The 27,140-nt window shown below is 39.3% G+C and overlaps 1 pseudogene; it reads right to left on the bottom strand.

Annotated features, from left to right (window-relative positions):
* Positions 1-993: 993 nt before the first annotated feature.
* LOC137770959 (ferritin light chain pseudogene) lies at positions 994-24,867 on the bottom strand (annotated as a pseudogene).
* Between the last annotated feature and the right edge of the window lie 2,273 nt (positions 24,868-27,140).

The following is a 27,140-nucleotide window of genomic DNA, read 5'->3' as shown; positions in this document are numbered from 1 at the left end:
TACCTCCTCACTGATGCCAGGTAGGCATGGTGGTTCAGCTGTCCACCAGGCTCCAGTGACATGGATCGTAGGGAAAGTGAAGTGCCGACTAGATGTGACTCACTGTTTACTGAGTTTCATTGCTCCCCGGTAGGGATGGGGGGCTCTGCTTGCTGCTGGACCTCACTTATGCTATCCTGGTGGAGGAATCTGAGTGTTACCAACTGCTTCTGTGGAGGCGGGAGACAGATGGGGTAGAGTGGAAGATCGGCTTCCTACTCAGCCCCCCTAAAACCATGGGGTGGGAGAAATGCAGTTTTTCTTTTGGAGTTTGCCTGGAGTAAGGCAGTATTACCAAAAAGGTTTTCTGTTGATAGGTTACCCCTTTCCTAGTATTTTGGCTAGGGGGAATAGGCTCTTCTTCAAGTAAATTTTTTGTCTGTTCATGTTGGTGGTTTCTGGTTTGAGGCTTCTGCCATGTCTGGAACATACGTTCTCGAATTCTTAGTTTTAAGAGAGAGGAACTCTGCCTAAGAGGTGGAAATGGGGCTACTCCTTCTTGGAACTATAATAGAAGTCCCTGCAACCATTTTTAAAGAATTCTTTGACATTCAATTTGGTCAGAATATGTCCGTGGACCTTGCCATAGGAGTAGTGTGTGTGTGTGTGTGTGTGTGTGTGTGTGCAAAGATAACTGAATGTTTTAAATTTTCCTTCCCCTAATACCTATTTATCATCTTTTGCCTTCCTTTCTTACACACACACACACACACACACACTTCTTTTGTGTTGTTGTTGATCTACCCTGCAAGTTTACTTACACTTTTCTCCTACCCCCACTCCAAGCTTACTCTAAATCTTGCCCAGTAATTCCTTGACTTAGGGTGGCTGGAAAAAAATCAAGAGCATTAACTTTTTTTTCTGCAAAAAGCTTTATTATTTACATTTGGTTCACAGCTTGGGAGAAGGCCCTAGGGTGGTTAAAAAGCTGCCTAGTGGCTGCAGAAAGAGGCTTCAGGCAGAAGCCTTGACACCAGAGGGATGCCAGAGGGGCTCCTCAAGGGCCGCTGGTCTGAGGAGGTTCCTATTCGTGCTTGAGGGTGGGCCTATTGAGCAGATCCTCTCCCAGCCCAGCCTGGGGGCCACCAGCTGGCGGAGATTAGTCAGGTGGTCGCCATCTTCTTGATGAGTTTCACCTGCTCACCCCCGAGGCGGCTCTCCCGGAAGTCAGAGAGCTGGGAGTCTGCGCAGGCAGAACCTAGGGCGTGCAGATCCAAAAGGGCCTGGTTCAGGTGCTTCTCCATGACCGCGGTGGCTTCCAGAGTGTCTGCGGTTTTACCCCCCTCACGTTGGAACGGCTTCTGCACTGTACGTCCCGGAAGAGGGCACAGCTGCCGTGCTGGTTTTGTATCTTCAGGAGATGCTCGGCGTCCTCACTTTTCTCCCCGGACAACTTGCTGAAGAAGTGGCCCACGTCTTCCCGAGCCGCATCGTTGTGGCCAAAATAGATGCCCAGAGAGAGGTAGGTGCAGGGGGCCTGCTGGTGCATGTTGACCGGGCAGCTCACTGCGGCCTCCACCTCGGTGGAATAATTCTGAGGAGTCTGGGGAGGTCATGGTTGATCGACAATAGGGAGCTAAGCTCAAAAAACAGTGTTGGCTGGTCCTGGAAGCTGAAGGTGGCTGAGTGGTTGGTTCCAAAGGTTGCGATTGGAAAGGAGGTTGGAGGGTGGTCGGAAGCTGGAAGCAGGGGCGTCCCTGGGTCTGTTCTGTCTAAACACTGTTGAAGCAAGAGACAGATATTCCGGGCCACCGGGCCGCACTGCCAAGAGTATTAACTTTTTAACTCGGGTCCCCTCATCAGGTAATCCCAAACATCTGTCCGTTATTTTGCATCAATTTGATCATTTCCTATGGTATTGACATTTTGTCCTAGTGGCCTTGCATGGAGAATTTCTTGAGCCAAGGACTCTGACTGTTCACCTTTGTATCTATAGCATCTGGGCTCAGTTCCTGGTACCTCCCAGATTCTCAGTGACTGTTGAATAAGGTGTCCATATAAGCACATTTTCCATTCACCCCTGCCTCTGATTGGAATCCTTTCTTTGCACATCCTCATATGCAGTTTAATTTATATGAGAGAGAAGGGTATGGCCTACCTGATGTTGGACTATCTCACTGTGCAATCTTGGTAGTTCAGTGTTTCATTTGTCCGTTGCGGTGTAATAAGCTATGTCAAAACTTGGTGGCTTAAAACAACAATGATTTTGCAATTTGGATAGGGTTTGGTTGAGCTAATCTCTGCTCCATGTGCTACGAGCTGGGGTGTTTTAACTGGGGCTGGAGGATCTACTTCCCAAATGGCTCACTCACGTTAACTGGCAAGTTGGTACTGGCTGTTGGCTGGGAGCTCAGCTGACACTGTGAGCCAAAGGTCTTGATTATTTTCCACAAGAGCCTCTCCGCATGGCTGCTTGGGCTTTCTTACAACGTGATGGCTAGATTTCGAGATGTAGAAACAGCCCAGCCTTCTTAATACCCGGCTTAGAATACTCATAATATTTCTTTCTCTGCATTCTATTGGCCAATTTAGTCTTAGACTCAGCAGATACAAGGAGAAGGAATGTGGAATGTAAGTTGTACCTGTTTATGGGAGGAGCAGCTTGTACATATAGGGAGGGGCAGAATTATTGGGGGCCATCTTTGGAGAGTAACTTTAACTTTCTGCCGTAAAATTTCTTTATCTGTCAAATATGAAATTGAGAGAGGGCAACAATAATGCATACATCATAGAGTTGCTACGAGAAGTATAGGAGGTGACATATATATTGCATTTAGAATGATTCCTGGCACATAATAAGTAGTTGATACATTTTAACTAATTAGGATAATTTTTGTTGCTATGAGAATGAAAAATTCCTGCACAACACTAAGTTGGAAAAGAACATACTTTTTCCTCCATGGAAGTTATGATATCTTCTCATAATTCCAGTTAGACGGTTTTACTGGTTAGTATTTCCTTTGACAGCTTCAATTACCATATTCTCTTTGATTTGCTTCCTCTAGACTGACTGAATTTTTTTTTTTTTTTAAAGATCTCAAATCAGTAGCCCTCAAATGAAAGGAATAACCCACAGTTCTGTAGTATAATGACTTGGTGTCTCTGTTGGAATCCTTTTTCTTTTTATACTTACTTGCAGGTATTTTTCGTACACTTTGAGCAAGCAGTCCTCTGCAGAGATAGAATGAATGATACAGGAATGACATGCCCTTGGAAACTGCTCCTGTTTCTCTCTTTGGAAACACGTGTGTGCAGAGTTAGTCCTTTAGGAAATTTACGGGTCAGCAGAGGTCATCAGCCAGATAAATCCAAAGAATAACCAGTGGGGCCAGATAAATTTCAAGTCAAGCAATCTCTGCATTAATGTAAGTAATTTCTTATTTCTACACCAGAGATGGGGATTGATGCTAAACAACATGAAACTACAATTATGTAAATTCACTATTTTTAGCCGTTGAAATGTTAGCCGAGTCAAACTTTTCATTCACCAGTGCATGGTGTCTTTGTAACTATCTTAATTTTATATATAAAAAAAGCAATCAGGTTTGTGCTGTATTCTCATAACACTGCTAATTTCCATTCTTTTCTTTTGATTCTATGTCCAGACCTGTAATTTTTCCAAGTGATTAAGACCACAGGTTATTCTTTCTACAGCTGACATTTCCTTTCTATGATTATTCATCTCTTTGGTTCTTTTAACAGCCATGTTTTATTAATGATCATTTACCGTGCAGTAATAAACTCTGTGTCATTTAGTTCTTCTGGAATTTTCTGATCCTTGATTACAGTGTAACATATTGCCTGATTAATTGCTCATCATTGCTGTTTTTAGCTTCTGCGTGCACTAGTTAAGGTTATTTCTTCCCGTTTTGGCTTTTCTATCCCCTGAAGATTTTCATTTACAACAACCTTATTAGTTGTCTCCAACTTCTCCCACTTCCTTTTTGCATTCCCTGATAGCACAGAGTGTATACCGAATCCCTATGAACGGTTCCCATTTACTCTTGTTGCCATCTAGCACAGAAATTCTCAGATTGTAGTGTAACTTAGAAGCACCTAGAGGGCTTTTTAAAACATAGATAGATTGCTGGGCCCCTCTTCCAGAGTAGGTCTGGGTGTGGACCGAGAATTCACATTTCTAACAAGTTCCCAGGGACGCTGATGTTGCCTCCCCAGGATCAAGCCTTGAGAACCGCTGGCATAGCGGATTAGCATAGCGGTTAAGAGACTAGGCTCTGGGTTTTGCTGATATGCGTTCAGATCACAGTTCTGCCACTTAACTTTCCAAATCACGTGACCTTGGGAAAGCTAAGGTCTCACAACTTAATCTTTGTAAACTGCAGTTTCCACATTTGTAAAATGGAAAGAGAACCAACCTTCTAAACTTGTAAGGATTAGGTGAATTGATCCATGGAAAGCACTGAGTACAGTGGCAAGATGTAAACACTCAATAAAATGTTAGCTATTGGTATTTTTTAACCAGATGTGAGGAATTAATGTTCAAGCTCAATTACTAAAATTAAGAAAATGTGGCTCCTCTAGCAAATTGGTCATTTATCTCTGGATCTTGATTTTTTTTATACTGCTGAGGTACAAATGCTATTTTTTTTTTTTTTTTTTTTTAAGATTGGCCATGTGGACAGAAAGATTTGGTAGAAAGATCATGAGATTTGGAGTCAGGAAAATGCCTGGGTTCCAGTCTAGACTCTTGCTATTCCTAGCTTTGTGAGTCATAGCAATTTTCTTCATCTCTCTGATCCAAGTTTCCTCTAAATATCTTCTAAAGTGGTGATATAAATGGTAAGGACTGTGGATCAAATGAGCTAGATCGTTTGAAAGTTTTTTTATTTTAATATTCAGTACAAGTATAGTTATTGTTATTTTTATTGAGAATAAAAGGGTCTAGAGCAACTTTTAAAAAAAATTTGTATTGGGGTATAGTTGATTTACAACGTTGGGTTAGTTTCAGGTGTACAGCTAGAGCAATTTTTTATTGTACGTACTCATTATCATCATGAAAATTTATGCCTCTGTAGAGTGACCGTTATGGAAAATCTTTTCCACTGTAATTATTTTGAGGTGGTGGTGACTCTAGCTGGGAACTGCGGAACACTTAGATACCTGGATATGTTCGTTTCTATTAGTGATCTAGCCAGATTCCTTTCTTACTGGCTGAAATGCTGGTTCATTTTTCAGACATCTTACCTGGAAGGAATTACCATCTGAATGACCATATTTCACAATGAGGCAAGAAGAAAGAAAAAAAATTATGTTATATCTGATAATGATGGGACCAAAAGCATATTTAAGAAAACTTTGCCCCCATGGTGTGAGTTGCTGAGTTTTGATAATAGGTTTTGGATGAAAATCAGGGGCTTATTTTTAGCTTGGGACTATAAGATTGCTTTCAGAAGAGGAAGGAAACTTCATTTAATCAAAGTGTTAATAATGTAGCACTAAACACTCTGTTAGGTGCTGTGGGAGATATCAAAATGAGCCACACACACCTCATGCTTTGGATGCGTTTTCTCTTGCAGAAAGCAAAATGACATACAAAAATCACTACATGTGTCATAAGGAAGGTCAAGTCAGAGGGCTGAAAGCGTGTAAAGGAGGAAGAGATTATTTCTGGCTGGAGGATCAGCCCCCTCCCCCCTTTCAGGCCACACGCTGAGCCACATTAAGCCCATGTATCTGAGTATCATAAGGAACCTGGAAAGAACTTGGTGAGCACAATTTATTGACCTTCACAGAGGATTATATTTAAACCATCTCAGACAGATGAGACTCTGTCCTCCACTGGGGGAAGAAATCCTTCCCTTGAAGGAGATTCTATAACCTTCTTTATTAACTCATTTCAGTATTTAACAGCCTTTGCTGGCTGCTGAGAAACCTGCTTTAACTCCCACACGGCCATCAGAATTTGTCCTCTCTGGACTTGCTGAACACAGACTCGTATCTTTATGTTAGGCAACCATCATCCTATCTCCAGGACCCTCATGTCATTGCCTCATTAGTTGATTAAACAATTAAATAAAAAGTCCGGGGGTCAGGATATAGCCCTGGTTAAGAGCATTGAGAGGCAGACAGTTTTGGACTAGTGTCCTGGCTCCTTCACTTTCTTGTCCTAGAACCTTGGGCAAGGTTACTTGAAACCTCTGAGCCTCAATTTTCCCACCCATAGAATGGGAATAATAACATATTTACCTCTTAGGGTTGTTGTGAAGATTAAATTTAAAAGATGTGTGTTTTGGGGCAAAGTACATGAAATCATCAATGTATGACCATTTTGACCAATAAAAAATAGCAATCTTATGTGGTTCAAGCTAATCAATGGCTTAGCGAAGTACCTAGAATCTACCAAAGACTCAACATTAATAGCATTTTTTAGAAACAAAAGAAAGGATTTATTGTTGTTGTTATTGTTTTTGTTACTACATTGTTCTCATTAATATTATCATGGGCTACAGTATCCAGGCCCAGTGCTGGAGGATATTCCTGCAGATGAACCATTACAAAACGGTGAGCACATTGATTATGGAGCTATGTTTGATGCCATAAATGTGTGGACGATAGAGCATCTGGGTTGGCCTGCAGAAGCTAGAGAAGGCTCCAGAGAGGTGGCAGCATTTGACACTGGGCCTTGTATAGTGAGTTGGAGATTTCTAGGTAGAAAACCGATGGTGGAATCCCACACAGAAGCAAGAGCCTGCACCCAAGGCACAGAGGTGGGAGAGGATGTGGGAGATTGAGGAACCTGTCTGGATTCCATATGGCAAGTGTAAAATAGGACTCTGGGGGTGGAAGGAATTGAGAGCAGAGAGAGGAGGAGGGGCACGGCTTGAAAGAAATGGAGATTTTATTGGAGAAGTGTCATGATGGGTTTTGCAAGTTTGAGAGGTTCTTCTGGAGATTTCGAAGAGAATGATTGGCCTGGAGAAAGTGTAGAAGCAGAGACATGTAAGAAGGCTAATGCAGCAGCCCAGCTGAGAGGTGGTGAGAGCCCAGCTGAGCCCAGGTGAGAGCAGTGTGCTGGGAGATGAGTGAATGAAAATGATGTATTTCCAACCTATGTTGTAAAGGTCCTAGTGATGGGAAGGCTAAGGGAGGAGGGTGATGGGGAAGTTGACTGCTGGGTGTACAGTATAGAAAATAGGAGGAGCAGGACTAGGGCATGGGAAACGGGTGGGAGAGGGGTGAGAGGATAATGAGTGAGTCTGGGGGTATGTTGCATCCCCTGTATGTGAGAGCTTTCCATCTCCTCTGATTTCCTGGAGCCTGTTGTTTCTGTTCTGACTGCAGCACAAAGTGTTAACGCTCTCATGGGCTCCACAGGGACTCATGAGACCCTTCCTTGCTGGGGCATTTTGACAGCACAGATTATACTTTGCTTTTCTGAGTTCACCAGAGTCTTGCCTCCCCCCAAGGACATTGGTCATAAATCTGTGATGAGGCAATGGTTGATAAGTAAAAAAAAGTAGCTAACTTTAATGAAGAAATACAGTGCTTACTGTGTTTTAAAAAAGTTTTTTAATTGAAGTATAGTTGATTTACAATGTTAATTTCTGCTGTACAGCAAAGTGATTCAATTATACATACATATATATGTATATATGTATAGTACATTCTTCTTTATATTCTTTTCTGTTATGGTTTATCCCAGGATATTGAATATATTCCCTGTGCTATACAGTAGGGCCTTGTTTTTTATCCATTCTGTATATAATAGTTTGCATCTACTAACCCCAAATTCCTAGTCCATCCCTCCCCATCCCTCATCCCCTATCCCCCATCCCCCTTGGCAACCACAAGTCTGTTCTCTATGTCTGTGAGTCTGTTTCTGTTTCATAGATAGGTTCATTTGTGCCATATTTTGGATTCCACAGTAAGTGATATCATATGGTATTTTTCTTTTTTTATTGACATGTAGTTGATTTAGAATCTTGTGTTAATTTCTGCTGTACAGCAAAGTGATTCAGTTATACATATATACATTTTTTAATATTCTTTTCCATTATGGTTTATCATAGGATATTGAATATAGTTCTCTGTGCTATACAGTAGGACCTTGTTGTTTATCCATTCTGTATATAAAAGCTTACATCTGCTAACCCCAAACTCCCACTCCGTCCCTCCCCCAACCCCTCCCCCTTTGCAACCACCAGTCTGTTCTCTGTCTGTGATTCTGCTTCTGTTTCATAGATAGGCTCGTTTGTGTCATATTTTAGATTCCACAAATAAGTGATATCATACGATATTTGTCTTCCTCCTTCTGACTTACTTCACTTAGCATGATAATCTGTAGGTGCATCCGTGTTGCTGCAAATGGCATCATTTCGTCCTTTTTGATGGCTGAGTGGTATTCCATTGTGTATATGTACCACCTCTTCTTTCTCCATCAGTTGATGGACATTTAGGTTGTTTCCATCTCTTGGCTATTGTAAATAGTGCTGCTATGAACATAGGGGTGCGTGTATCTTTTTGAATTATAGTTTTGTCTGGATACATGCCCAAGAGTGGGATTGCTTTATCATATGGTAATTCTATTTTTATTCTCTGAGGGACCTCCATACTGTTTTCCACAGTGGCTGCACCAACTTATATTCCCACCAACAGTGTAGGAGGGTTCCCTTTTCTCCACATCCTCTCTAGCATTTGTTATCTGTAGAGCTCTTAATGATGGCCATTCTGACCGGTGTGAGATGGTAACTCATTGTAGTTCTGACTTGCATTTCTCTAATAATTAGCGATGTTGAGCATCTTTTCATGTGCCTATTGGCCATCTGGATGTCTTCATTGGAGAAATGTCTATTTAGGTCTTCTACCCATTTTTGGATAGGGTTGTTTGTTTTTTGTTGTTGAGTTGTATGAGCTGTTCATATATTTTGGAAATTAAGCCCTTGTCAGTCACATCATTTGCAAATATTTTCTCCCATTCTGTAGGTTGCCTTTTCATTTTGTCAATGGTTTCCTTTGCTGTGCAAAAGCTTGTAAGTTTGATTGGGTCCCATTTGTTTATTTCTGTTCTTATTTCTATTGCCTTGGGAGACTGACCTAACAAAATATTGGTACAATTTATGTCAGAGACTGTTTTGCCTATGTTCCCTTCTAGGAGTTTTATGCTGTCATGTCTTATGTGTAAGTCTTTAAGCCATTTTGAGTTTATTTTTGTATATGGTGAGAGGGTGTGTTCTAACTTCATTGATTTATATGTGGCTGTCCAACTTTCCCAACACCACTTGCTATAGAGGCTGTCTTTTTCCCATTGTATATTCTTTTTTTTTTAAATTTTTATTGGAATATAGTTGATTTACAATGTTGTGTTAGTTTCAGGTGTACGGGAAAGAGCATCAGTTATACATATACATATATCCACTCTTTTTTAGATTCTTTTCCCATATAGGCCATTACAGAGTATTGAGTAGAGTTCCCTGTGCTATACAGTAGGTCCTTATTAGTTATCTATTTTATATATAGTACTGTATATATGTCAATCCCAATCTCCCAATTTATCCGCCCCCCCCCCTTACCCCTGGTAATCATAAGTTTGTTTTCTACATCTATAACTCTATTTCTGTTTTGTAGATAAGTTCATTTGTACCCTTTTTTTAGATTCCACATATAAGTGATATCATATGATATTTGTCTTTCTCTGTCTGACTTACTTCACTCAGTATGACAATATCTAGGTCCATCCATGTCCATCATATGTCCATCATTTTATGGCTGAGTAATATTCCATTGTATATACATACCACATCTTTATCCATTCCTCTGTTGATGGACATAAAGGTTGATTCCATGTTCTGGCTATTGTAAATACTGCTGCAATGAACATTGGGGTGCATGTATCTTTTCGAATTATGGTTTTCTCCAGAAATATACCCAGGAGTGGGATTGCTGGATCATACGGTAGCTCTATTTTTACTTTTTAAAGGAACCTCCATACTGTTCTCCATAGTGGCTATACCAACTTACATTCCCACCCACAGTCTCTATTGTTTGTAGATTTTTTGATGATGGCCATTTTGACCAGTGTGAGGTGATACCTCATTGTAGTTTTGATTTGCATTTCTCTAATGATTAGTGATGTTGAGCATCTTTTCATGGGCTTTTTAGCCATTGGTATGTCTTCTTTGGAGAAATGTCTGTTTAGATCTTCTGCCCATTTTTTGATTGGATTATTTTTTGATATTGAGCTGCATGAGCTGTTTATTTCTGTTTTTATTTTCATTACTCTAGGAGGTGGATCGAAAAAGATCTTGCTGCAATTTATGTCAAAGACTGTTCTGCCTATGTTTTCCTCTAAGAGTTCTATAGGATCCTTCCTTATGTTTAGGTCTTTAATCCATTTTGAGTTTATTTTTGTGTATGGTATTAGGGAGTGTTCTAATTTCATTCGTTTACATGTAGTTGTCCAGTTTTCCCAGCACCACTTATTGAAGAGGCTGTCTTTTCTCCACTGTATATTCTTGCCTCCTTTATCAAAGATAAGGTGACCATAAGTGCGTGGGTTTATCTCTGGACTTTCTATCCTGTCCCATTGAGCTATATTTCTGTTTTTGTGCCAGTTCCATACTGTTTTGGTTATTGTAGCTTTCCAGTATAGTCTGAAGTCAGGGAGCCTGATTCCTCCAGCTCCATTTTTCTTTCTCCAGATTGCTTTGGCTACTCATGGTCTTTTGTATTTCCATACAAATTGTAAATTTTTTTGTACTAATACTGTGAAAAATGCCATTGGTAATTTGATAGGGATTGCATTGCATCTGTAGATTGCTTTGGGTAGTATAGTCATTTTCACAATATTGATTCTTCCAAGAACATTGTAAAAATTTCCATCTGTTTGTGTCATCTTTTATTTCTTTCATCAGTATCTTATAGTTTTCTGAGTACAGCTCTTTTGCCTCCTTAGGTAGGTTTATTCCTAGGTGTTTTATTCTTTTTGATGCGATGGTAAATGGGATTGTTTTCTTGATTTCTATTTCTGATTTTTCATCATTAGTGTAGAGGAATGCAAGAGATTTCTGTGTATTAATTTTGTATCCTGCAACTTTACCAAATTCATTGACGAGCTCTAGTAGTTTTCTGGTGGAATCTTTAGAATTTTCTATGTATAGTATCATGTCATCCGGAAACAGTGACAGTTTTACTTCTTCTTTTCCAATTTGGATTCCTTTTATTTCTTTTTCTTCTCTGATTGCCATTTCTGGGACTTCCAAAACTATGTTGAATAGTGGTGAGAGTGGACATCCTTGTCTTAGTCCTGATCTTAGAGGAAATGTTTTCATTTTTTTCACCATTGAGAATGTTGTTTGCTGCGGGTTTGTCATATATGGCCTTTAATATGTATTATGTATTAAGTAGTTTCCTTCTTTGCCCACTTTCTGGAGAGTTTTTATCATAAATGGGTGTTGAATTTTGTCAGAAGCTTTTTTTGTATCTATTGATATGATCATATGGTTTTTATTCTTCAGTTTGTTGATGTGGTGTATGACACAGATTGATTTGTGGATACTGAAAAATCCTTGCATCCCTGGGATAAATCCCACTTGATCATGGTGTTTGATCCTTTTAATGTGTTGTTGGATTCGGTTTGCTATTATTTTGTTGAGGAATTTTGCGTCTGTGTTCATCAGTGATATTGGCCTGTAATTTTCTCTTTTTTTTGTGATATCTTTGTCTTGTTTTGGTATCAGGGTGATGGTGGCCTTGTAGAATGAGCTTGGTAGTGTTCCTTCCTCTTCAATTTTTTGGAAGAGTTTCATAGGGGTGGGTGTTAACTCTTCTCTAAATGTTTGATAGAATTTGCCTGTGAAGTCATCTGGTCCTGGACTTTTGTTTGTTGGAAGATTTTTAATCACAGTTTCAATTTCAGTACTTGTGATTGGTCTATTCATATTTTCTATTTCTTTCTGGTTCAGTCTTGGAACATTTTACCTTTCTAAGAATTTGTCCATTTCTTCTAGTTTGTCCATTTTATTGGTGAATAGTTGCTTGTAGTAGTCTCTTATGATCCTTTGTGTTTCTGTGGTGTCCACTGTAACTTCTCGTTTTTCATTTCTAATTTTATTAATTTGAGTCCTCTCTCTTTTTTTCTTGATGAGTCTGGATAAAGGTTTATCAATTTTGTTTATATTCTCAAAGAATCAGCTTTTAGTTTCATTGATCTTCTCTACTGTTTGTCTCTATTTCACTTATTTCTTTAAAAAAATATGTTTTATTTATTTATTTATTTACTCATTTATTTATTGGCTATGTTGGGTCTTAGTTGTGGCACGCAGGATCTTCGATGAGGCATGCAGGATCTTTCGTTGCAGTGCACAGGCTTCTCTCTAGTTGTGGCGCTCGGACTTCTCTCTAGTTGTGGCGTGCAGATTTTCTGTCTCTAGTTGTGGCGCACAGGCTCCAGAGCGTGTGGCCTCTGTAGTTTGTGGCACGTGGGTTCTCTAGTTGAGGCGTGTGGGCTTAGTTGCCCCGCAGCATGTGGGATCTTAGTTCCCTGACCAGGGATTGAACTCGTGTCCCCCTAATTGTAAGGTGGATTTTTTACCACTGGACCACCAGGGAAGTCCCTCTATTTCATTTATTTCTGCTCTGATCTTTATTATTTCTTTCCTTCTACTAAGTTTGGGTTTCGTTTTTTCTTCTTTCTCTAGTTGCTTTAGGTGTAAGGTTAGGTTGTTTATTTGTGATTTTTCTTATTTCCTGAGGTAAGACTGTATTGCTATAAACTTTACTCTTAGAACTACTTTTGCTCTGTCCCATAGGTTTTGGATTGTCATGCTTTCGTTGTCATTTGTCTCCAGGTATTTTTTGATTTCCTCTTTGATTTTTTCAGTGACCCATTGGTTGTTTAGTAGCATATGTTTAGCCTCCATGTGTTTGTGTGTTTTACAGGGTTTTTTCCTGTAGTTATTTCTAATCTCTTAGTATTGTGGTTGGAAAAGATGCTTGATATGATTTTGATTTTCTTAAATTTACCAAGGCTTGATTTGTGACCCAAGATGGAGAATGTTGTGTGTGTACTTGAGAAAAAAGTGTATTCTGCTGCTTTTGGATGAAATGTCATTTGTCTCAAGGTGTTTTTAAATTTCCTCTTTGGTTTCATCGTTGACCCATTGGTTTTTTAGTAGCATGTTGTTTAGTTTCCAGGTAATCGTTTTTTTTCCTCATTTCTTTTTCTGTGGTTAATTTCTAGCTTCAAGCCATTGTGGTCAAAAAAGGTGCTTGAGATAATTTCTATACTCTTAACTTTGTTGAGGCTTGTTTTGTGCCCTAGTATGTGGTCAGTACTGGAGAATGTTCCATGTGCACTTGAATGTGTATTCTGGGTTTTTTTTGGATATTATGTCCTGAAAATATCAGTTAAGTCTGTCTGTTCTATTGTGTCATTTAGGATTTCTGTTGCCTTATTGATTCTTTGTCTGGAAGATCTGTCCATTGATGTGAGTGGGGTGTTAAAGTCTCCTACTACTGTTGTATTCCTCTCAATTTCTACCTTTGTGTCTGTTAGTATTTGTTTTATGTATTTGGGTGCTCCAATGGTATGGTATTTTTCTGACTTACTTCACTTAGTATGATAATCTCTAGGTCCATTAATGTTGCTGCAAATGTCATTATTTCATTCTTTTTTTATGGCTGAGTAGTATTCCATTATATATATGTACCACATCTTCTTTATCCATTCATCTGTTGATGGACATTTAGGTTGTTTCCATGTGTTGGCTATTGTGAATAGTGCTGCTATGAACATAGGGGTGCATGTATCTTTTTGAATTATAGTTTTGTTTGGATATAAGCTCAGGAGTTGGATTGCTGGATCATACAGCAACTCTATTTTTAGTATTTTGAGGAACCTCCATACTGTTCTCCACAGTGGCTGCACCAACTTACTTACATTCCCACCAACAGTGTAGGAGGATTCCCTTTTCTCTATACCCTCTCCAGCATTTATTGTTTGTAGACTTTTTAATGATGGCCATTCTGACCTGTGTGAAGTGGTACCTTATTTTAATTTTGTTTTGCATTTCTCTAAAAATTAGAGTGCTTACTGTTTTTAGGCACTGCTCCAAGTGCTTTCTGTCTAAACTTCGTTTAATTTTAGCAGCAACTCTATGAGGTGGGTAGTACTATTAACCCCTTTTTATAAGTGAGGACATGGAAGCTCAGGGAGGTTAACAGGTTCAAGGTCATGTAACTAATGAGTGGTGAAGCCAGGATGTAAATCGAGGGGGAGGGCTCCAGGGCCTGTGTTCCTAAACTTTATGCTGGGATATGTCATTTTGCCTAGGCTAGAGAATCCTAAGTGCCCTGTCCATCAGGGTGCTTTATAATGGGATTTTTTTGTTTGTTTTTTAAATCATTTGGTCCAAATTATTTTACATAGTGTTCTGAGGTTTGCAGATTCAAAAAGAAAGACTAATTTTTTAAAAAATTTATTTTATTGAAGTATAGTTTATTTACAATGTGGTGTTAATTTCTACTGTACAGCAAAGTGACTCAGTTATACATATATTCTTTTTCATAATCTTTTCCATTATCACAGGATATTGAATATAGTTCCCCATGCTATACAGTAGGACCTTGTTGTTTATCATTCTATATGTAATAGTTTGCATCTGCTAACCCCCCAAACTCCTAATATACCCTTCCCCCAACCTCCCCCCCCACTTGGAAACCACAGGTCTGTGAGTCTGCTTTTGTTTCGTATGTAAGTTCATTTACGTCTCAAAAAGACTAATTTAAAATTTTTAATTTATTTTTTGGCTGTGTTGGGTCTTCATTGCAGCACATGGGCTTTATCTAGCTGCGGCGAGCGGGGGCTACTCTTCATTGCAGTGCACGGGCTTCTCATTGCAGTGGCTTCTCTCTTTGCAGAGCATAGGCTCTAGGTGCGTGGGCTCAGTAGTTGTGGCACGTGGGCTGTAGAGCACAGGCTCAGTAGTTGTGGTGCATGGGCTTAGTTGCTCCACAGCATGTGGGATCTTCCTGGACCAGGGATCGAACCCATGTCCCCTGCATTGACATGCGGATTCTTAACCACTGCGCCACCAGGGAAGTCCCAAAAAGACTAATTTTTAATTCATGGATTAAAAATTCTTTTGTTTAATCCATGTTCTCCAATGGGAATGATTCTGGATTTTGCTTCTAGATAATTGTATTTGGTCTGTTATTTGTTTCATTATAGATAATCTTATTGTATTTGGTCTGTTATTTTGTTTCACTTTTTAGTTTGGGACCCCTCCTTAGGAGGAGTCAGAAAGGAATTATAGTTACAGGTGATATTTTGTCTCTAAGGTAAAGTAAATAAATTGCTTATTTTTAAATTTACTGAAATAGAGTTTTCTGGGGGTTTTTTTGGCCAAGTCATCTATATGACGTGCTGATATTTTGCATTGTTATGATCCCTCCATTTCTCCTTGCTATGGATGCAGTCTTTGTGTGTCCCCAGAATTCATATGTTGAAGTCCAGTCCCTGATGTGTTGGTATTTGGAGGTGGAGGCCTTTGGGAAATAATTAGGGTTAGATGAGGTCATCCGGGTGTAGCCCCATGATGGGATTAGTGTCCTTATCAGAAGAGGGACACCAGAGCTCTCTCTCTCTCTCTGTGCCATGTGAGGTCACAGCAAGAAGGCAGTGCCCTTTAAGCCACCCAGTCTTTGGTATTTTGTTATAACAGACTGAGGAGACTAGCACAGTCCACTTAGGGGTCTTCAGTAAGATGACTCATATCTCTGCTCTGGGCCGCTACAACGGTGTGACAGTCCTCACTGTAATGAAATCCCTTACCTTGGTAGCAGCCCAGTCACTGACTGATAGAAAAACCAAGCTAAAGTTTTCTTTCTGTAGTTGTGCTTTTGTGAATTACTTAGCTGGGCTTTGTCCCTCCCTGTATTTAATTGCACTCACCGAGAAGAACTATGGAGTGTTGGCATTAAGAACCCTCTAAAAGACAAAGCAGTTGATTATTCTTATCATCAAAGTAGGCACTCACATCAGCACACTAAGAAACACTGCATAGATATAGCTTGTTGGCAGAATTGCGCTCTCAAGGGCGGATATCTTCAAGCCATCCTTGACTCTCTAGAGCAGAAAGGCAACCGCGCACAATGCTGTGGAGTGGGGAGAACGTTGAACAGAAGGCAGAAGGATCTCATGTGAAATTGCGAGTGGCCTTCAATGATGGCTGTCAAAGAAAAGAGTCACAATGCTTTGCTTTCCTTCCCAATGATGGAGCTACTATCCTCAGGAAAGCCCAGTTTGCTTCTTGGCTCAGGTATTAACTGATGGTTTGAATGAACATAATCTTTTTACCTACTTGCCTTCACATGCACTGTTTCCTCTACGAGGAAAGCCTGCCCCCCTACCCCAACCCTGCCCGCACCCTCACTTCTGGAGAATTCCTACATGACCTTCCTTACCTAAATAATAACAATGATACTTGCAAGCTTTTATGTAGTACTTACTATGCATCTGGTAGTGTAGAGGGTGAAGGGTGGGGCGGTGGAAATACCTGCTTCAGATGCAGCCAATAAGGAGTTGCATTGTCTACAGAGAATTGAAAAACAATATTAAAATCAAAAAATGATTCTGCTTTTTCCCACCAACCTATGTTGGCAATTCTAAACATTGTCAGTAATAAAATACTCCTCCCCACTGGGGCAGACTTCCACTGAGCCCATCTTCATCCTTGGTACCCACTCTGCTTAGGAAGGTGCTGGGCACACAGTTATATATATTAACTTCCATAATTTGTCCCCATTTTACAGCTGAGGGAACTGACGCACAGAGATCGTGTGACCAATCTAAGTTTATACAGCTTAGTAATACTGCCTAACAGGTAAATGATGTGGCCAAGGTTTCAATCCAGCAGTACTAAACCATTTCACCTAACCACTAGACATCTGCCTGGTGGAATATCTAGCACACATATAAATATACCTCTGTGAAGACACCCCTGATCCACCAAAGATATAATAGCTCCCTACATGTATTCCTCAGCACCTGGTTATATTTCTCTTACAGCACTCACTGGGCTGCAGGGCAGGAGACAGAGATCTCCCTGAGCCTAGCACGATGGCTGCCTTGTAATAGATGCCAAATGAATGACTGAATGAATGAGTGCAGTCTTTGGTCCCAGAGCTAGAGAGATTTACATATATTTATGTATATTATGTGTATATCATGGCAGATTGGTGGAAAGCTCTGGATTTGGGTTTGAATTCAAAAACAGCCTTTGGTTCCGACTCCATTACTAATTATCTCTGAAACCCAGAATCAGTCATTTAATACATGTGGATATTTGTTTCCTAGTCTGTGAAATAGGGGATGGAATATTCTATCAGTGATTTTCAGTAGTGGGAACCTTTCTTCAAACTAAACTCAAGTGGATTTCTTTTTTTCCATCCAATTGCTAATAAGCATTTTTGTAGAAAAACACTTTTCATTTATGTATAACATACTACAGAAAGCACACAAATGAAAAGTATACAGCTTAATGATTTATCACGGGGTCAGCACATCTGTATGACACCACCCACGTCAAGAAACAGAGTATTACCAGCTTCCTGGTACCTACCCTCCTAGTCAAATGTGAAACTCCCCTTACTTCCAACATCACAGACTAGCTTTCCCATAAATGGAAAAATTTAGTATATATTATTTTCTGAAGTTTTCTCTTACTCAGCGTATTTGTGGGCTTCATCCATGCTGTTGTGTGTAACTGCAGTTTATTCATTTTCCTTGCTGTATAGTATTTCACTGTGTAGACAGACTACAATTTACTTATCCATTCTACTATTTATGAATATTTTGAATTCTTTTAAGTATAGTTGATTTACAGTGTTTCAGGTGTACAGCGAAGTGATATTATATATCCTTTCAGATTCTTCTCCATTATAGGTTATTATAAGATACTGAATATAGTTCTCTATGCTATATGCAGTAGGTCCTTGTTTTTTTTTAATTTTTATTTTTATTGGATATAGTTGACTAACAATGTTGTGTTAGTTTGAAGTGTACGGCAAAGTGATTCAGTTATACATATACATATACCTATTCTTTTTCAAATTCTTTTCCCATTAGGGTTATTATGGAATATTTAGCAGAGTTCCCTGTGCTATACAGTAGGTCCTTGTTAGTTATCTATTTTAAATATAGTAGTGTGTATATGTCAATCCCAAACTCCCAATTTATCCCTCACGCCACCTTACCTCTTTGATAACCATAAGTTTGTCTTCTAAGTCTGTGAGTCTGTTCCTGTTTTGTAAATAAGTTCATTTGTATCATTTTTTTTCGATTCTGCATGTAAGTGATATCATATGATATTTGTCTTTGTCTGACTTAATCCACTTAGTATGAAAATCTCTAGGTCCATCCATGTTGTTGCAAATGGCATTATTTCATTCTTTTTAATGGCTGAGTAATATTCCATTGTATATATGTACTACATCTTCTTTTATCCATTCCTCTGTTGATGGACATTTAGGTTGCTTCCATGTCTTGGCTATTGTAAACAGTGCTGCAGTAAACATTGGGGTGCACGTATCCTTTCGAACCATGTTTTTCTCCAGATATATGCAAAAGACACATTACAATGTTTTGTTAGTTTCTGCTGTACAATGAAGTGAATCAGCTATATGTATACCTATATCCCCTCCCTCTTGGACCTCCCTCCCCCCGCCCCCATCCCACCCATCTAGGTCGTCACAGAGCACTGAGCTGAGCTCCCTGTGCTATACAGCAGGTTGCCACTAGCTATCCATTTTACACATGGTAGTGTACTTTATGTCAAACCTAATCTCCCAATTCATCCCACCCTTCCCTTCCCCCCGGTGTGCACATGTCCATTCTCTATGTCTATGTCTCTGTCTCTATATCTGCCCTACAAATAGGTTCATGTGTACCATTTTTCTAGATTCCACATATATGCATTAATATACAATATTTGTTTTTCTCTTTCTGGCTTCACTCTGTATGACAGACTCTAGGTCCATCCCATCTCTACAAATGACCCAATTTTGTTCCTTTTTATAGCTGAGTAATATTCCTTTGTATGTATGTACCACATCTTCTTTATCCATTCATCTATCGTTTGACATTTAGGTTATTTCCATGTCCTGGCTATTGTAAATAGTGCTGCAATGAACACTGGGATACATGTGTCCTTTTGAATTATGGTTTTCTCAGGGTACATGACCAGTAGTGGGATTACTGGGTCACATGGTAGTTTTATTTTTAGTTTTTTAAGGAACCTCCATACTGTTCTCCATAGTGGCTGTACAAATTTACATTCCCACCAACAGTGCATGAGGGTTCCCTTTTCTCCACACCCTCTCCAGCATTTATTTTTTTGTAGATTTTTTGATGATGGCCATTCTGACTGGTGTGAGGTGAAATCTCATTGTAGTTTTGATTTGCATTTCTTTAATAATTAGCAATGTTGTGCATCTTTTTATGTGCTTCTTGACCATCTGTATGTCTTCTTTGGAGAAATGTCTGTTTAGGTCTTCTGCCCAGTCTTTGATTGGGTTGTTTGTTTTTTGGATATTGTGCTGCATGAACTGTGTTTGTAGATTTTGGAGGTTAATCCCTTGTCAGTCGCATCATTTGCAAATATTTTCTCCTGTTCTGTAGGTTACCTTTTCATTTTGTCTGTGGTTTCCTTTGATGTGAGAAAGCTTTTGAGTTTAATTAGGTCCCATTTCTTTATTTTTGTTTTTATTTGTTACTCTAGGAGACGGCTTGGAAAATTGCTGTGATTTATGTCAAGGAGTGTTCTGCCTATGCTTTCCTCTAAGAGTTTTATAGAATCAGGTCTTACATATAGGTCTTTAGTCCATTTTGAGTTTATTTTTGTGTACGGTGTTAGGGAGTGTTCTAATTTCATTCCTTTACATGTAACTGTCCAGTTTTCCCAGCACCACTTATTGAAGTGACTGTCTTTTCTCCACTGTGTATCCTTGCCTCCTTTGTTATAGATTACTTGACCATAGGTGCATAGGTTCATTTCTGGGCTTTCTGTCCTGTTCCATTAAACTATATTTCTGTTTTTGTGCCAGTACCATACTGTCTTGATTACTGTAGCTTTATAATATAGTCTGAAGTCAGGGAGCCTGATTCTTCCAGCTGTGTTTTCCTTTCTCAAGATTGCTTTGGCTATTCATAGTCTTTTGTGTTTCCATACAAATTTGAAAATTTTTTGTTCTAGTTCTCTGAAAAATGTCATTGGTAATTTGATAGGGATTGCATTGATTCTGTAGCTTGCCTTGGGTAGTATAGTCATTTTGACAATATTGATTCTTCCAATCCAAGAACATGGTATATCTTTCCACCTGTGTCATCTTTTATTTCTTTCATCAATGTCTTATATTTTTTGGAGTACAGTTCTTTTGCCTCCTTAGGTAGATTTATTCCTATGTATTTTATTCTTTTTGATGCAATGATAAATGGGAATGTTTCTTTAATTATTCTTTATGATCTTTTGTTGTTGGTGTATAGGAATGCAAGAGATTTCTGTGTATTAATTGTGTCCTGCAACTACCAAATTGATTGATGAGCTCTAGTAATTTTCTGGTAGCATCTTTAGGATTTTCTATGTATAGTATCATGTCATCTACAAACAGTGACAGTTTTACGTCTTCTTTTCCAATTTGGATTCCTTTTATTTATTTTTCTTCTCTAATTGCCATGGCTAGGACTTCCAAAACTATGTTGAATATTAGTGGTGAGAGTGGACACCCTTGTCTTGTTCCTGATCTTAGAGGAAATGCTTTCAGTTTTTCACCATTGAGAATGATGTTTGCTGTGGGTTTGTCATATATGGCCCTTATTACGTTGAGGGAGGTTCCCTCTATGCATACTTTTCGGAGAGTTTTTTTAAAAATCATAAATGGGTGTTGAATTTTGTCAAAAGCTTTTTCTGATGATCATATGGTTTTTATTCTTCAATTTGTCAATGTGGTGTGTCACACTGATTGACTTGCAGACATTGAAAAATCCTTGCATCCCTGGGATAAATCCCACTTGATCATGGTGAATGATCCTTTTAATGTGTTCCTGGATTCGGTTTCCTAGTATTTTGTTGAGGATTTTTGCGTCTATGTTCATCAGTGAAATTGGCCTGTAATTTTCCTTTTTTGTGTGATATCTTTGTCTTGTTTTGGTATCAGGGTGATGGTGGCCTCGTAGAATGAGTTTGGGAGTGTTCCTTCCTCTGCAGTTTTTTGGAAGAGTTTCATAAGGGTAGGTGTTAACTCATCTCTAAATGTTTGATAGAATTTGCCTGTGAGGCCATCTGGTCCGGGACTTTTGTTTGTTGGGAGTTTTTTAATCACAGTTTCAACTTCAGTGCTTGTAATTGGTCTGTTCATTTTTTCTATTTCTTCCTGGTTCAACCTTGAGAGATTGTACCTTTCTAAGAATTTGTCCATTTCTTCTAGGTTGTCCATTTTATGGGCATATAGTTGCATGCACTAGTCTCTTATGATCTTTTGTATTTCTGAGGTGTCCATTGTAAGTTATCCTCTTTTATTTATTATTTTATTGATTCGAGCCCTGTCCCTTTTTTCCCTGATGAGTCTAGCTAAAGGTTTATAAATTTTGTTTCTCTTTTCATAGAACTAGATTTTCGTTTCATTGATCTTTTCTATTATTTTCTTTGTCTCTATTTCATTTATTTCTGTTCTGAACTTTATGATTTCTTTCCTTCTACTAACTTTGAGTTTCATTTGTTCTTCTTTCTCTAGTTGCTTTAGGTGTAAGATTAGGTTGTTTATTTGAAATTTTCTTGTTTCCTGAGGTAAGATTGTATTGCTATAAACTTTACTCTTAGAACTTCTATTGCTGCGTCCCATAGATTTTGGATTGTCATGCTTTCATTGTCATTTGTCTCCAGGTATTTTTTTATTTTCTCTTTGATTTCTTCAGTGATCCATTGGTTGTTTAGTAGCATATATATTTAACTTTCACATGTTTGTGTTTTTTACAGTTTTTTTCTTGTAATTGATTTCTAATCTCATAGTGTTGTGGTTGGAAAAGATGCTTGATATGATTTCAATTTTCTTAAATTTACCAAGGCTTGCTTTGTGGTCCAGCATGTGAACAATCCTGGAGAGTGTTCCGTGGGCACTTCAGAAGAATGTGTATTCTGCTGCTTTTGGATGGAATGCTTTATAAATGTCAATTGAGTCCATGTGGTCTAAAATGTCATTTAAGGCCTGTGTTTCCTAATTGATTTTATGTCTGGATGATCTGTCCATTGATGAAAGTGGAGTGCTAATGTCCCCCACTATTATTTTGTTACTGTCAATTTTCCTTTTATGGCTATTAGCATTTGCCTTATGTATTGAGGTGCTCCTATGTTGGGTGCATATATATTTACAATTGTTATATCTCCTTCTTGGATTGATCCCTTGATCACTACGTAGTGTCCTTCCTTGTCTCTTGTAACAGTCTTTATTTTAAAGTCTATTTTGTCTGATATGAGTATTGCTACTCCAGCTTTCTTTTGATTTCCATTTGCATGAAATACCTTTTTTATCACCTCACTTTAAATCTGTATGTGTTCCTAGATCTGAATTGGGTCTCTTGTAGACAGCATATATACCAGACTTGTTTTTGTAGCCATTCAGCCAGTCTGTGTCTTTTTGTTGGAGCATTTAATCCGTTTATGTTTAAGGTAATTATCTGTGTGTATGTTCTTATTGCCATTTTGTTAATGCTGGACCACAAAGCAAGCCTTGGTAAATTTAAGAAAATTGAAATCATATCAATTTTGTTAATTGTTTTGGATTTGTTTTTATAGGTCTTTTTTCTTCCCTTCCCCTTTTGTTCTCTTGTAATTTGATGACTAACTTTAGTGTTGTGTTTGGATTCTTTTTCGTGTATCTATTGCAGATTTTTGGTTTGTTGTTACGATGAGGTTTTGATATAGCTGTCTGTATAGAAACAAGATTGTTTTAAGTTGCTGGTCTTTTAATATCAAATGCATTTCCAGTATCCTGCATTCGTACTCTTCTCACAATTGCTGGTGTTGATATCATATTTGTGTGTAGATGATTTCCTACTTTTACTGTATGTTTGCCTTTACCAGTGAGCTTTTCTGTTTGTAATTTTTTTGGTCCTAGTTGTGGCTTTTTCTTTTCTGCCTAGAGAAGTTCCTTTAGCATTTGTTGCAAGTCTGGTCTGGTGGTGCTGAATTCCTCTAACTTTTCCTTGTCTGTAAAGGTTTTGATTTCTCCACTGAATCTGAATGAGAGCCTTGCTGGGTAGAGTGTTCTTGGTTGTAGGTTCTTCCCTTCCATTACTTTAAATATATCATGCCACACCTTCTGGACTGCAGAGTTTCTGCTGAGAAATCAGCTGATAACCTTATGCGAGTTCCCTTGTATATTATTTGTTGCTTTTGGTTTCCATTCCACAGGCTGCAGGATTGTAGTTCTTCTTCTTGCTTCTGCTGTCTGCCCCCAGTTGTTGAGGCTAGCTAAGAGGCTTGTGCAGGCTTCCTGATGGGAGGACTGGTACCTGCCCACTGATGGGTGGAGCTGGGTCTTGTCCCCGGGGCGGGCAGGACTGTGTTTAGCAAGCAGCTGTGTGCTGATGGGTGGGGCTGTGTTCCTACCCTATTGGTTGTTTGACCTGAGGCGTCCCAGCACTGGAGCCTACAGGTTCTTGGTGGGGGCCAGGTCTTGGTAAGAAAATGGCAGCCTCTAGGAGGGCTCACGCGAGTGAGTACTCCCCAGAAATGCTGCTGCCAGTGTCTTTGTCCCTGCAGTGAGCCACAGCCACCCCCCACCTTCACAGGAGGCCCTCTAATACCAGCAGGTAGGTCTGGTCCAGGTTCTTATGAGGTCACTGCTTTTTCCCTGGTTCCTGGTGTGCATGAGACCTTGTGCACACCAGGAGTAGAGTTTCTGTTTCCCTCAGTCCTGTGGAATTCCTGCAATCAAACCCCACTGGCCTTCAAAGCCAGATTCTCTGGGGGCTCCTCCTCCTGTTGCCAGACCCCCAGGCTGGGGAGACGGCCATGGGACTCAGAACTTTCACTCCTGTGGGAGAATTTTGCGATATAATTATCTTCTAGTTTGTGGGTCACCCACTCAGCAGGTATGGGATTTGCTTTATTGCAATTGCAATTGCACCCCTCCTACCATCTCACTGTGGCTTTGTCTTTGGATGTAGGATATCTTTTTTGGTAGGTTCCAGCATTTTTTTTGTTGATGGCTGTTCAGCAGTTAGTTAGTTAGTTAGTTGTGATTTTGGTGTTTTTGTAAGAAGAGCTGAGGTCACATCCTTCTAATCCTCCATCTTGTCTCCAAAACCTTGTTTATCTATTTTATTTATAGTAGTCTGTATCTTTTAATCCCAAATTTATTCCCCCCACCCCTTTCCCCTTTGGTAACCATAACTAACTTTTTTTCTATGTTGGTGAGTCGGCGGTTTCTCTTTTGTAAATAAGTTCATTTTGTAACATCTTTTTTAGATTCCACATATAAGTGATACCATAATATTTGTCTTTCTCTGTCTTACTTTACTTAGTATGATAATCTCTACATTAAATTTATGAATATTTTGGATACATACAAAGAAAACCATACCTAGTGAATTATAATAAAACTGCCAAAGAGATCAAAGACAAACATATCTGTTAAAAATTATTCATTTAAGAATGCTAATTCCCCTCTCCCTTTCTGGAAATGATTCCTTTTTCCTTACTCCAGCTGATATCTTCTAACAAACACATCCTGTGTCTCCTTCTCACAACCATCATTGATTGGCCAGGACTGGATACCTGCATAATCCAAGCCAGTCATAGTTCCTGTGTTCATGCTCGCAATCCCTAAGTCCAGGACTAATTACAATCAGAGCACTCTTTTAAGATTCTGGACCTTGGAATCAGAGGGTGAGTCATCCTATGAGACTTTGCATCTGACTGGGACCATGTTCCTTTTGAGGAAGAAGTCACTCACTGTGCAAGAGGAGAAAGTACAGCTACCACATGGCTAGGAGCAGTGTGGAGAGGTGGAGAGAATGCCTTGGTGGAGAGAATGACTGGCTTTGTTTATGCCAGAGGCCCTGTCACATCTTCCTCTTCCTATTATTTGTTATTTGGTCCATTAAATCCCTCCTTGGCTTAAGTTAGTTCAGGTTGGTACTCTGTTATAATCGAAACAAATCTTACTAGTATAGACATGTGACATAGATCAAAATATATAAAATTGGTAAGTGTGGAGTTACAGTGCTTCCTTGCCTCACCTCACAGCAGCCCCTTTAAAAAAACAAAACAAAACACTGAATTGAGTGTTATTTAAGATCCAGAAGCAATTTTTGAGGAATGTTGAGGGTAGTGAGTTTTGTCGGTATAAATTAAGAAAAAGTGTTACAATCTGGAATAGTACTTTATGAGAGGCACAGTACTCTGGACACCTGCCCAGCACTTTCTTCAATGCTATCCTCACTTCCACTCTACAGCATCCTCTCCCTTGACTCTCTGCATCCCTGAGCCTGGGTCACAGGGCCTTCCTTACTAGTGAAAGGTGTTAACCCTGTATTCTGGCTTCAAGTACATGTGCCTGCCACATAGAAGGAACTCAGCAAATATTTGTTTTGTGATTGGTACCAAAATTCAGCACTCAATACTTAGCTGCAAGCTCTTTCCTCATTTGTAGATGATGACTTAACACATGTCTACCAACAGCTACTCCAAAATCTTTAATTCTCCTGAAATCTACATGACTCCCTACCATGTTTTAATGAGCAACTTCAGAGGGTCCCTTCATTCTAACAATTTCAACCTTCATGTTTATCCCACTTCTTCTCTCCAGCACACAGGGTCTGTGTCCTTATTTTTCTCTCAAGCCAGATCCCATCTGAGCAGTAGTGCTGTTATATTTATTCCCTCCCTCTCTGGCATCTTCAAACTCTCCCTCTTCACAGACTTCCAACACAACCTGCGTATTTCTCCTTCACCTTGAAAGAAAATCTTAGTATGTTTTTGGTGTTTGCTCTAGATAGCATCTGATTACTTTTCCTTTACTGACACAGTTCTTGAATAAGAAGCTCAAGGATATATTGATCATCTATGTTGAAACCTTGAAATACCCTCTACCCATTTCCAAGGTAAGTCATTCTACCTCCTTACTTGATCTCTGTCTCCACCCCTGACTTTTCCTCTCTCTGTCCTCTAACTCTGAGCATTTCTGAAAATTCAGCCTGATTGCTGGGCTCTTTCTCCTGCTACAAATGTTCTGTCAGCTTCCTAGATAATGTCTGTGTAAATGACTCCCAAATCATTCCTTCACCCTTGTTCTCTCACCTGAGTTCAGCTGTATTGTTTTAAATTACGGCCGAACATTGCCACGCAGCTATTCGATTTTCTTCCTTCAACACTTGCCAAACTGAGCTCATCCTTCTTCCATCCACACTGGGCTCAGCATGCTGAATTCCTTTCCTTCATCAGTAACACCAACATTTCGCCTCTTAGGCAGGCTTGGAAACTCCATCATTATTGACATTCCCTATCTTTCATTACACATAGTAATCAGTCACTATGACTCGCAGAGATTGTTCTTTGAAAAGACTCTGGCAGCCATGCCTTTTTCTTTTTCCTACTCCCACGCCAATCCGTGATTTCTATTAGCTGACGCCATTACAAAACTCATAGAAAAATGTGGCATCTTCCTTTCCCCATGTTTTCCCTTCTTGATGATGGACCTGCAAGTTCATCTCTGTCTGTCTGAAGGATATTTTTAGCTCTCAGTTGTTTCCAGAACCAGGATAACTGATCAATATGAATTCCAGGAATGAGCAAGTCCTTCTGTGGCTAACTGTCCCAGATTGGCTCACGTCCTATATGCTCTTTATAACTTCTCACCTAGAAGATTCTCCCAAAGGGGTGGAGTATTCTAAAATCAGAATTTTAGAAAATCAAAATACCTTAAACACATTTAATAATAGCCATCATTCTCATCCTTGTTTGGGAGTCAGAAAAGTTGACTACTTACTTTTCTATATGGTCAGGAGTGCAGGGACTGTGTTTACTATTCTGTCAACACTGCAGTATATGGCTCAGAGTCTTGTAAGAATTTTAAACTTTCCGGTG

The sequence above is a fragment of the Eschrichtius robustus genome, chromosome 10 (genome assembly GCF_028021215.1).
Source record: "Eschrichtius robustus isolate mEscRob2 chromosome 10, mEscRob2.pri, whole genome shotgun sequence".
NCBI classification, from domain to species: domain Eukaryota; kingdom Metazoa; phylum Chordata; class Mammalia; order Artiodactyla; family Eschrichtiidae; genus Eschrichtius; species Eschrichtius robustus.
Note: the sequence above shows the minus strand (reverse complement) of the source record. Positions and strands in the feature narration are given on the sequence as shown.